Source organism: Nyctereutes procyonoides, unplaced genomic scaffold, assembly GCF_905146905.1.
Source record: "Nyctereutes procyonoides isolate TBG_1078 unplaced genomic scaffold, NYPRO_anot_genome, whole genome shotgun sequence".
Classification (NCBI taxonomy): domain Eukaryota; kingdom Metazoa; phylum Chordata; class Mammalia; order Carnivora; family Canidae; genus Nyctereutes; species Nyctereutes procyonoides.
The window spans coordinates 4,683,207-4,696,777 of NW_026575136.1; the positions used below are offsets into that span (position 1 = coordinate 4,683,207).

Below are 13,571 nucleotides of genomic sequence, written 5' to 3' on the forward strand. Positions count from 1 at the left end.
TTTAAAATACAAATGTTTTACACTTAAATTCATGGCAGACAAAATTATTGTATGTTTTTAATGTTAATTTATACTAATCTTATATGCAAAAAGCTACTAGGATTCCCCCAGTGGAAGCATCCAGGATATTTATGTTGTCATATCTCTTTTCTCACATACATGTATTACAAATTGGTAACAGTCACACATTGTGATACTCAGATGCAGAAATACAGTAATATAAATGCATCTAGTGTAAGTTTAGAAGAATACATGCTATTTTAAGGCAGTACTATCTATCCCCTGAAATCTTAAAAAGTGGTTATTTAACAGGTGGTTCTATAGTGCTATTATGAAAAATTAAAGAAAAATTAAATAAGAAAAAAGGCACTACAATTATTGTCAAGAGATACTCAAAACCAACTAGACATGTGTGTGTGTGTGCACGCATATTCACACACATTTCAAGAAGACAGTTATATTAATGCCAAAGAAATGTTTTATTTTTAAATGAGGGCATATCCCACAGCTCTGCTTCATTCTGTTAATATATTTGTTGTAATGTATATTCCTTCCTGTATTTATATTACAAACATGATGGGGATTAAAACCAATGAGTAAAACTGCAAATTTTCTAAGACTTTCACATATTTTAAAACAAGATTATAGTTATTCATATCCAATAACAATATTCTTTGTTCTTCATATCATTTTTCTCTCACAAAAGTATGTGGACTTCCAAGCATTACATTTATTTGAAGCCAAATTTTAAAAGTTTCCCTTGTGATTTTACCCTACTTTTTCTATATCCCATACTGTTTTTATCATATAGTCCAAGAGTAGGATAAAGATAAGCACGCTTATTGGCTTAGTACCGATGTGTTATAGGGACAAAAAAAAAAAAAAAAAAAAAAAAAAAAAAACAGATCATACTCCAGGCTCTGCCGCTACTAATTTCCTTAGGCTGTGGGCTGCTCACTTAATCTTTCTTGCCCAGGTGGCTTCTCTGTCAATCCTAAAACGTCTGACTCTTTGTCTCTGAAGACAAGATTCAGGATTGGCCACCTGATGAAGGTAGTGACTCACTTATTGCCATAAGAAATACTCTCTTTCAAATCCTAAAATCATCCTAGAACACGTGTTCTCAAAACTTAGATAATGACTTTTTTTAGCTGGTAGTACTCCTTCCTAGAAATAACCACTTTTTCTCATGTAAACTTCCAGAGATTTTCCACGCATAAAAACTGTTTTCTAGGGATCCCTGGGTGGCGCAGCGGTTTGGCGCCTGCCTTTGGCCCAGGGCGCGATCCTGGAGACCCGGGATCAAATCCCACATCGGGCTCCCGGTGCATGGAGCCTGCTTCTCCCTCTGCCTGTGTCTCTGCCTCTCTCTCTCTCTCTCTGTATGACTATCGTAAATAAATAAAAAAAAATTAAAAAATAAATAAAAACAAAAACTGTTTTCTGTGCATAAGGTAATTTCTAAGATGTGACCCAAGACCAAATCTGATTTAGAGCTTAATAAATGTAGGATGAAAAAAAAAATCAGATGAATGATACTGATGGGGCTCAGGATACACTACTCCAAAATATGGCATCTTGGCATACCGAACATCTTTAAAGAAGGAATTTGAGAAAACAGCAGAAGCAGAAAGGTCACTCTGCCCTTTATTGTGTTAAAAACAAAACAAAACAAACCAAAACCAAAACAAAAATAACCCAAAGGCCCCAAATGGAGTCATGTGTATTGATCCCATATCACCAAACCAGGGTGAAACTATTGCAGTTTCATCCTTACTCCGGAATGTATCCTTAAACAAGCAGTTTGGAATTTTCTGGTCAGTGCTGGTAAAATAATCCACCTAAGAAAATAACTTTTGGGGCAGCCCCGGTGGCTCAGCGGTTTAGCGCCTGACTTCGCCCAGGGCGTGATCCTGGAGACCTGGGATCAAGTCCCACGTCGAGCTCCCTGCGTGGAGCCTGCTTCTCCCTCTGCCTGTGTCTCTGCCTCTCTCTCTCTCTCTCTCTCTCTCTCTCTGTGTGTGTGTCTGTCATGAATAAATAAATAAAATCTTAAAAAGAAAAAAAAAAAAGAAAATACTTTTGTCCCCTCGGGGAGATCACCTTGCCCATAATAATCCTTTTTTGTTTGTTTATGACTTCCTTATCCTGCCTTGCCAAGTCTTTCCTTATCTGAGCTCCTTCAAGCACCAGATGAGAGGCTGCACAATTCATGATTTATTGAATAAAGGCAACTAGATCTTCATATTTTCTCAGTTGAATTTTTATTATTTAACAGCCCCCTCACCTGTCTTCCCTGGAATAGATCACTAAAACTCCTAAAGTGAAAGAGACTCTCCGTTTACCAGGGGAAAGAATAATATTCACAGATGGGTAATTTAGGGCTGAGAAATCTGTTCAATCATTATGTTTCTAGTTTCTTCTTCACCATTTATTACCCCAACCCTAAATCCTTCTTTCTAATGCCTCAACTAATGAATTGATTCTTCATACAAAAGGCATAAAAGAAAAAAAAAAAAACGTATGAAAGCTTTCTGTTCGGGTCACTTCTTTGGCTCTTCACTTTCTTTTGAAGGCTCCCATGTACATGTTAAAATATAATTAAATCTGTATGTTTTTCCCCTGTTGATTTGCCTTTGTCAGTTTAGTTTTCAAACCCAGGAAAGAACCCTAAGGAAGTTGAGCAAAACGTTTTCCTCCACTACGATATGTGTCTAGTAAGGGATATGTACTAAAACCTTGCTTATTCCTTGTTGAAAGATGGCCTTCCCTTATGATCTGTCAAGATTTTTTACCCTAGTCCTTAGCCCACATCCAAGATTGTGGTGAGGCCAATCTACTTCAATTTCCCGACTTACTGTTCTATCTTCTATAATAATTCATATTCTTTTTTCCTAAAACATTCCCTCTTTTTGTCTTCCCTCCAATTCCCACTCATTATTCAAAATTCAGCTCAGATTACTGCCTCTAGGAAGTTTGACTGACTTCTAAGATATAGTTAGACCTATCTCCTGAAGCTCTTATTTAATTGCTATTGTTTTAAGTCTGTGTCTCCCAATAGACAATGACTCTGAAAGGCAGACAATAGAACCTAGATGCTATGACTCTTTGCATCCCTAGTTCCATCTACCAAACCATCATAAGGAGGCCTTGAAAACTTTTCTTTCTTTAATAAAGAAACCATCGATGGCACCATTAACATCACGTTTTATTCTAATTCTATTTCCTTTTATTTTTATTTTAATTAATTCTTTTTCTCTTCACTTCAGGCAAGGTGCCATTTTTGTACATTCCAGAGGCTATAATTTACAAGGAACTTCTCTTTATACCATATAATTAAGACTGTAAATACTAGTAGCCTTTGCATGAAAGTCAGGTATTTGCAACCAAAAAAAGGCCTATTCAATTATAAGAACTCTTCCGATCTCCTTAAGGACACCGTACTTCTGTCTCTTGACACCTAAAACATTTCAGTTTTTGACATTTACTTTATCATATATTTTCAGCAAGCGAATTAATATAATCTATCAGTTAATCCTACAATAATGTTAAAATTAGAAATATTCATTTTGACACCAAATTTTTTTTTTTTAATAGCTACTTATAGGGGCAGGTACTGTTGTAGGAGCTGAATATACAGCAGTGAATACAAAGAAAACAAAACAAAGCAAAACAAAATACCCTACTCCTTTAGTGCTTAAATTCTAGTAGAGTAGATAGAATCATTAAGTAAGTAAAATATTTATACTCTTATATGTTGATAATGCTGTGAAGAAATATATAGCATAAAATGAGTTGAAGAACACTAGGAGAGGGATTTAGTTTTGAATTACATAGGCAGGGGAGACCCTACCGAGAAATAAATACTCAGGAAATGGGGCAACATCCCTATCTCCCAGGGAGGAGCATTCCAGACCTATGCTACCTAAAGCCTTAGGTACATATGTACACTTCATATTTGGGGGCAGCAACAAGACTATGGGAACTATGGAGTGGTATGAAGAAAGGGAGAGCTACATATGGGTCATGAGGTCAAAGAGGTAAAGAAAGGCAGGATTATATAAGGCTTATATGAGAACTTTAGCTATTCAGAAGATTTTGTGTTTACTTTGAGAGATAGGTGAAGCCATTGGCAAGTTCATTGAAGAGAAATGCTATGATCTAGCATATATTTTACCAGGGTACTGGGCAAGAAACAGAATATAAATCAAGAAACAAGAGTAGATAGTCAAATAGGTAGCATGTGTCACAGGCTGGCCCTTGAAGTAGGTGGAAAGGTTTGTGAAAGTCATGAGACAAATTTAGATTTTCAGTCCTATTCATTCTCTATTAATAGATGCATTACTAAATGCAATACTAGTAGTTGTATAATAGATGCAATACTCCTAGTTGAAGTATTCTACTGACCTTTCTACCCTCAACATGTTTAGTGTCTGAAAAGAAAGAAATTAAAATACAAGTATAAAATAACAAGTATCATGAAGCAAATGAGGGGAATGATTGGTCTAAGGACTGAGCTGACCATTAAGGATAACCACAAAATATGGGTAACAGTCCTCAATTATTTAGCAGCTGTTGACAATTGTTTCAAGGTATCACAGAGATATACTCAGCTATGAAAAATATTTTGGTAGAGGCATATCCTACTCCAAGAATACAAAGAAGAAAGGCTTCACAGACTAGTTGGACATAGATTACTTAGACTGATATATGATAAATAGAATTCTGAAAGGCAGAGGTAGGGTGTGGTAGAGGGCTGATAGTTTGAATTTTGAGGGGACACACAAATTCAGTCAATAGCAATAGGTTGGATCAACTTGTGAAAAGCTGAAAATAACCATATTAATCATTAGTATTTTATCTAAGCAATGGAATAGCAACTGAAGATTTTAGTAGCAAGATTTACCTGGTTGCAAGAGTTCTAGGATGACCTCTAGCAGAAGTGTGAAGGAAGGACTGGGAATGGGTTCAGGAAGGAGGAAACTGGAGGCCTAAGGGTCATTTGGGAGGATATTACTTTCATTAAGGTGTTTGGGAGGCAGAAAAACAGAATTTTTATGGGTTTTAATAAAACCTAATTATATAGGATGATCAACTACTCTCTTACATTCTGAAATAACATTCTAAAAGAGAATGACTAATTGAATCTATATGTGCTCTCCATGTTTTGCCTGCATTACTGTAATTGGGTACTAACAAATCAAAATGCATTTTTATTCTAAATGACGATAATGGAGAATTTTCTTTTTTCCTAAGAAACATATGTTTCAGAACTAGTTCTGTAAATAACAATATGTTTATTTTGACAATGTGATGTTAAATGCGATGATCACATTTTTATTCCTAAAACAAAATAATTGTGTGTGTCACATTCATATACTTCTGTCCCATTACAGTAATTTACCATTAGCATATTAAAATAGTGACAATTCTGAAGAGGAAAATTTATCATTTTCATTTCAAAATGTGGATATCCTATAGAGGTATATGTTTATATATAGAACATTATATAAATTTATCACATTAATTTATAGAAATTGAATTAAAATTAGTTTTATATTCACAATGAATTGAAGCTAATAGTCAATATTTCATCTTTTAAATAATTTCTGTTAACATATCTAGGCAATTCAGTAAAATATGATGTGGAAGTTGAATTATCCAGATAATCATTTTTATGCTCCTTTTAATTGGAATATAATTCTCATCTTTTGTTTAATCTTTAGATAAGGTTTTTCCAGTTACGTATTACATGCTTAGGCCCCCCTGTTTTAATTAATAATTCCATAGGCCCACCATATCCCTCACAGCTCCTGAAGAACTTCTACCAAATCCCAGGGCTCCTTAGAAAGTAGCATGTAAATTAGTATAATCTTCATTTTCACAGTAGAGTAAATTGAGGCTTGGAAAATTTATGTGATTTCCTCAAGGTAGTATAGGAAGGAACAGAAATAAGTCCATAACAATGATTTTTTAAATCATAAATTCAGAGCCCTTTCTAATATCCCACCTCAACAAAAATCACTTTGCCCAAATAAGAATGGCAATTAAATACTATATATACACTCAGCTATTTTCCTGTTCTTACCATGCATTGATCATCCATTCTGATTTTCCTTTGATTGCATATTTTATGAGGTGGTCCATTTTCAATTCTGTAACTCGTGTTGCTATTCTTTGATCACTTACATACACTTGTTGGCTTATACATAAGATTAAGCTGTCCATTCATGTTTATGTCTCTGTTTCATACTTCTAACAGATTTTATTAAAATTTTATTTGATCCTTTTTTTAGATTATTACTAAAGATAATAAGCAAACCTAGGAATGACTGAAGTACATTTTCATTTATTATTGACCCTTTCCTATCTCCACATCAATATAATTAATGTAATTTCATCTATTTTAAGAATGGAACGATAACATGGTCCCTGTAGATTAAGAAATACATATTTGTTTATTTCACTTTTTCTTCTTTTTTTAATAATTCCAAGTGAACAGATTTTACATGTGCTTGAATTTTAATGCCATTGCTCTTGGAGATAGTTCTTTGTGTTTCTTTTTTTTTTTTAAAGATTTTTATTTATTTACTCATGAGAGACAGAGGGAAGGCAGAGACCTAGGCAGAGGGAGAAGCAGCATCCTCGCAGGGAGCCAGATGTGGGGCCAAGCCCTGAGCTGAAGGCAGCCGCTCAACCACTGAGCCACCCAGGCATCTCTAGTTCTTTGTGTTTCATGTTACTTTTAGTGGGGTTTGTTTTAAAACACTTGTATCTTTTAAAAATATTTTTAAATCAAACTGTATCAGATACTAAAGGACAGATGGCAAGTAGTTTTAACTTCAAGTAATTTAATAGAGAATGGGAAAAAGGAAAGAGAATAAGAAAAGAATCACAGAAAAATTGGAATGCTTAAAAATATCATGGTTTGATTTTATTATGAGACTAACGCATAGTAGACTACCTTCCTGCTTTCATTCCCCAGTTATATAGTAATTCCTAACTTTACAGTTAAGTATTGAACATATGAACACATTTCAAACATCTGAGTATTAGGAGAAAAATTAGTTCAAAGAATAAAATTGAAAAACAGTACCATAGTAGGGTTCCAAATAAGGGTAAAATAGGCTTATTTCAAATGATGGGAGTATTGATTTCTATAGATGTCAGTCTTAGAAATTCAAGGTGTTGGCTTTGAAGATGAATTAAACTGAAATAACTTGCTAGGCCACTCCACCAAATAAGCAAAACATAAATAATAAACAAAAACATAAATAGCTAAACAAATGACTAGTTTCTAAAATATACTAGTCTTTCTTGAATTAACTAAATTACAATGAAGTGCCTAGGTTCTTGTCCAATATATACATATGGATTCCTAGGTCAACTCTGAAGATAATAAGCCAATAAGCCAAAATAGGCTTAAATAGTGCCATGAGAGTATCTTTTTAAATCAAGTTCCTCACTTCAGACAAGTATGAGAAACACAGAGCCAATGGGTCAGTTTCTGGCATGGGGCATGTTCTTGAGATATGTTACTTGTCTGTAAATGAGAATTTGGTTGTCACTCTGTTTTAAAGCAAAAATAAGGTTCTGGTTTGAATTACAAAAATAAGTTCAGACTTTTCTTGAATGTATCATTCATAAAATTCATCCTTTTGTATGCCTTCCATTCTACATTAACTTACTTGAGTGAAGGAACTAGACTGTTCCTTGTTTAGTGCCAACTCCCTACACAAAAGTCCAGAACCTGGTGATCCTTGATCAAAACGTTCTTCTAAATGAACGCATTAATTACTATGTAGTGATTAATCAATGGGAATATTCTATCAATAAGAATACTTTAATATTTTAATTCAGAAATAAAATTTAAAGATTGGAGGATTCAAATATACTGAATGCAGTTTGTAGTAAATACTTTTCTCCCTGAAAGAGCTGCTAACTATTCCATAGCTAAAGGAGACAAAATACCCTCCTGATTTTTAGTTTTAGGTAGTTTTAATAATCATATCCCACAACCAAATAACTATTATCTCTTCTAGATTCACTCTGCCAAAAATCAGTTGACTTCTGAACAGGTATATGACTTTTTTCTTTTCCATAACTGATGCCCTTTTTAACCACCTTGTTAACATAATACATTTTTTTTCAAATAGCTAGTCAAGAGCTGACTTTTTTGGAATAGCAATTCACATGTTTATTAAGCTCTCTCTAGGACTATATGGAATGTTACTAAAAGAAATTCCCTAAATATTTCCTTCTCTGAGAGTGAAGAGACTGAAATAAGTAGCATATTTTATTAATCTAATTCTATGTGCTTAATGAAAATAATTTTAAAACTCACGTTAAAAACAGTGTGGATCAGACTATGTTCTAAATTTTTAAAATATGTTATTGAATTTTCACTCTTACAATAATCCAGCGAGATGTTTATTACCTTCATGTAAGGGATGAGATAATTACGCATCTCATTTTTTCTCATCTCTCTCTTTTTATTTTAAGTGTGTGTGTGTGTAATTCCTACATAGGAATTTGTAAAGATTATAAATCTGTTTTAATAAATTAAGGTTAATTTTTTCTTTTTTTTAAAGATTTTATTTATTCATGAGAGACACAGAGAAAGGCAGAGACATAGGCAGAGGGAGAAGCAGGCTCCCTGCAGGGAGCCCAATGCGGGACTTGATATCAGTACCTCCCTCCCCCATCACAACCCAAACCAAAGGCAGGCCAACCACTTAGCCACCAACGTGACCCAATATTAGAAATTTTCAAAACTCAAAAAACAAACATAAAACATATTCTTAAAGTTCAAAGCAATATTAATAATCACAGTAGACAATGTCTATAGGGAATTCTGGAATTTTACATAGATGTAGATAAAAAAAATGCCTGCCTTCTCAGTAGATATCAAAGATTTCCATATTGCATGCTAACTGCTCAGGCAGTTAATTTGCACTAATCAGCTGGAGACAAAGAGAGAGAAAATTACAGTAACTTGATGAGTTAATTTTGTGTTTTACAGTCATTGTCTTCCTGGGTTGCTAAATGCTCCATCTTTAACATAGTTTTGAGATATTATAGGCATCCTTGTCAAAGCCAGGCAACACATTTGTGAACTGTTAAAATCATCTGAAAGTTCTTTCACTCATTTGTTGTAAAAGAGAAACCAGGCCCTCTAAATTGAAAAAGAAAAAGGCAGGCCTGAAGGCTTTTCCAAATCCCTCTAACAGATTCTCTCCCTACAGAGTCTGTCTATACATTTTATTTAGTGGTCTCTATGCATAATCTCTCAAAACAGTTGTTAAATATTCTAGGAATTTTCAATTAAAAATAAGATGGTAGACATACTCTCTTTATAAAGTGATAGAACAGAGTATAGCTTCACATTAGCATTTGGGAGATTATTTCATCTTCTTCCCAAACGACTGAGTCAAATATGCCATACCCATGAATGTACTCCATCATAGTCTTAAGATTACTGCATAAAGTACTTTAATTGCACAGGAAGAGTACATCGTCCTGCAGAACTCTAAAGCAATAAATCAGAAGCAATTTATGCATATCCTGCTAAGATATTAAAGACCAAGAACACCCTTCAATGTTAAACCCAAGAGACCTTTCATTATTTCTTTCAATGCAATTTAATACCAGAAAGCCATTAAATGTCTACTATGTATAAAAACTCTGCTTACAGAGCAGGGCCTACTGAGATGAATACTGTATAGTCCTGGCCTAAGGAGGGTCTTACATATTAATTTCAACAAGCAAATGGATATCTATTAGACTGATGATCCATAATAGTCATAACTTTGTATTATGGAACATGATCACCAGGAAATACTTTTCATGAATTAGAGAGGGGGGAAAGGTTACTTATGTAAAACAACAACAACAACAACAACAAAAGCAGGGAGGAAATAATTATTTAGTACTATGCTGAAACACTGGAATCTTTCACTTAGCTATCTATAGATTAGCAGACTTTCACTTAGCTATCTATAGATTAGCAGAATTTCTAGAAAAACAGGGATTGGACTCTCTGAAGACCAGTAGATTCCACAACTGAAAATTTTAAAGAAATCAATACATGGATTAAAGTAATTTTTACCAAACACTGGCTTCTTGATAATCAAACCATCATCAGTGAAGGAAGTAGATTTTGCTTTATTTTTTTCTGTTTTGAGAATCTAATGGAAAAGGCTTTGGGGATGTGACTATTCCTTTTTAAAGTGAATTTGATGGCTCTATACTACTCACCTAGATCATTTTATGTTTTTCTTTATGCCTGAGTTCACTCTAAACAGGTATCATATTTCCCTTGAAACATATGAAATCGACCATATTTAACCATTTCTAACATACACAAAGAGCAATATTTCAATTCAACATTCCCTACCTTAGATACTATACATTATAATTATATCAAATGGAAATTTTTTTGTGATATAGCTTATAAACTCTAAATAGCAGTCTGGTACAAATTAAGTAATGAGATAAAAACTGGCATAAATTGTCATAATTACCTAGAATATTTCTGGTGTTTTTACTTTTAACTCCAAATTTTTATAAGTTTATGATTCTAAAGTGGGCTTATCATTTTGCTCTTGGATCTGAAATGAAGGAAATGTGAAACCAAGGCAACTCCTTCTTCAGATAGAAAATAATTGTTTTATTTTACTTTACTCATTCTGCTTCATTAGTCTAGGCTAAGCTCTGAGAATCCAGACAGGGCTTCAGAACAAGTAGTTATAATCAGAAAACATCAGATATTAATTAAGATGCCCTTCAATTAACTTCACATTATGGAGTCCACCATGATTTTACACTGGAATTTTGACCTCATAGCTTTTAGCAAAAAGGAAAACATGATGTTAATTGCTTTATTGGGACTTTTTAAGGGTAAGCTTCTGAGTTAAGCAATTTATATGTTTTAGAGAGCACCAGCCCTTGAAAGAGACAGAGTTGGTTTGGAATCAAATCCAATAATGCTGTTTATCAGCAATGAGATATTGGCAAGGTATTAAATCTTTGTAAATCTCAGTTTCTTCATCTGAGATATGGAAAAATGAAGAGTAAAACTTATGGAGTTATTGTCAGACTTAAAAGTAATAATCCGTGGGGAATGTTAAACTATGCTTGTTTAGGTGCACCTGGGTGGCACAGTAGGCTAAGCATTAGGTTCTTGGTTTTGGCTCAGGTTATGATCGGAGAGTCTTGATGTTTGGGTCCTGAGATCGAGCCCTTTGGAGAGTCCCAGGGTGAGCCTGGAGGCAGGCTCTGAGCTCAGCATAGTCTGTTTAAGACTCTCTCTTCCTGTCCCTCTGCCTCTACCCCCTGCACTGTCTCTCTCTCACCCTCTCTCTGTTTCTCAAATAAATAAATAAATCTGAAAAAAAGATCTTGTTTAAAAGCAATCTATAAATCCTGTTATAAATTGGATACTTTAAAGATATCATAGTAGACCATATCTGAAGGATTTATAACATCATCACATCTAAACCTCTGCCTCAAAAAGGTAGAGGTATATCACTTAATGACTTACGATTAAAGTACACCCAAAGAAAATACATCCCTTAAAATAACAATTTCTTTGCTTTTCCACCAGATGGTGATTATGTTTTCTTGAGTAACTTTTTTTTTTAAGATTTTATATTTATTTATTTTTGTGAGAGAGAATGAGCACAAGCTGCAGCAGGGGCAGAGGGAGAGAGAGAAGCAGGTTCCTCGCTGAGCAGGGAGTCTGCTGTGGGACTGGATCCCAGGACTCTGGGATCATAACCTGAGCCTAAGGCAAATGCTTAACTGACTAAGCCACTCAGACACCCCTTCTTTTGTAACTTTTTTTTTAAGTTTTTTTTTAATTTTTACTTATTTATGATAGACATACAGAGAGAGAGAGACAGGCAGAGACACAGGCAGAGGGAGATGCAGGCTCCATGCACCGGGAGCCCGATGTGGGATTCGATCCCGGGTCTCCAGGATCGGCCCTGGGCCAAAGGCAGGCGCCAAACCGCTGCGCCACCCAGGGATCCCCTTTTGTAACTTTTAAAGTGCTAATTTTGGTCTTTTAAAATGAGAAATGTTAAATATGCATATATAACTGATAGCTTCCTTAACTATTTCAAATGCTCTATCATCTCTGTATCTGGTTTCTACTTAGATTAATAACAGATATTCAAAATGCTTTTCATATATATACATACATTTTTTAAAACTATGTTCTATGAGTTTTTAACTTTTATTCTCTCTGAATAAGTTCTCTGATACAAAAAATTACAAGATATAATGATCAAATTTCCAGTCATATTTTGTTTGTGAGGTATTGGATTAGCATCCTTCTGTCTAAATATAATAACTAACCCTCAAAACTACCTTCTTTCCAAGAAATAATAGCTTCATTAGCCAATTAAAACACATTTCAAACCAATAGTTTACTTGTATACTTCCAATTGTCACATATTTTGGAAACTGGAAACTAACTACTTTTTCCTCACAATTTTCTAATTTCACTTTACTAAACTGATTTTGCCGTTCTCTAGTCACTTCTTAAATACTTTCATTTGGGAGGAAGACCTTCCTCTGTCCTATGGTCCCTCCAGCTGGACTAAGAATCAAATTGATGAGACAGATTAATAGGAGAAAATAAATTTAATAAGCATAATCACAGGGTGGGGGGTGGGGCTGAGGGGTATACTACACACAGACAGGAATTTCTAAAGACAATGAGACAATATCCAATTTATCTGAGCTAAGGAGTTGGAGAGAAACCTGAGGATACAAAGGGAAGAAAACTCATTAGCAAGAAGGGGAAAGGAGATGTTTAGAAAAATAAGAATATTCTATTATTTAGATGAGTTCCTTTGGTAAAGGGGGCTTCTGTTAATATGTCTCTTCATGTTGCAGGCTCTCCTTTCTAGTATAAATTTAGGCAATTATGGGCGAGGCAGAGAACCTTTCTTGCATCCTCCAGGGTTTTTTTTTTTTTTTTTATCACTTTTAACTTGAAATAGTCTTCATGTCAATGTGGCACATTTTGGGGCAGTCCACCCAGGGCCCCTACATTTTCCTATTTGGTATAATAGAGGAGAAAAAATTAAGTAGGAAACAGATGCATTTCCTAGATATTTGGCAAGCTATTGTGGCATGTCTCAGTTGAGATTAATTTCAAAAGTAAAAATTCTTAGCTCTTTTCAGAAAGAAAATATATATATATATATATATATATATATATATATAGAGAGAGAGAGAGAGAGAGAGAGAGAAAATAACTGGAGGAGAGAAAATAAAAAAGGGAGGAGGAGAGGAGGAAAGGAAAGGAGGGACGAAGGGACAGAAGGACAGAGGGATAGAGAGAGAAAGCAAATAAAGCACATTCATTAATTTATTTTCCCATTTAAAGTCTGACTTTTTAGAAACAAAATAAAATTAATTTTGAAATTTCATTTTCATATAAAAGGAAAGCATAAATAGAATGTAGTAGCAAAGAAAGAGCTAAAATTTTCAGTGAAATAAAATATAGCTTGGTGATCTCACCAAATTTAGAAATGTGTATGCATTGTTCTGGTAGGTTT

General features: G+C 34.3%; 1 protein-coding gene across 1 annotated transcript in view; it reads right to left on the minus strand.

Moving 5' to 3' along the window:
* The window catches only part of LOC129495604 (low-density lipoprotein receptor-related protein 1B), a 1,831,349-nt gene that overhangs the window by 825,714 nt on the left and 992,064 nt on the right, over positions 1-13,571 (minus strand). The window lies entirely within an intron of this gene.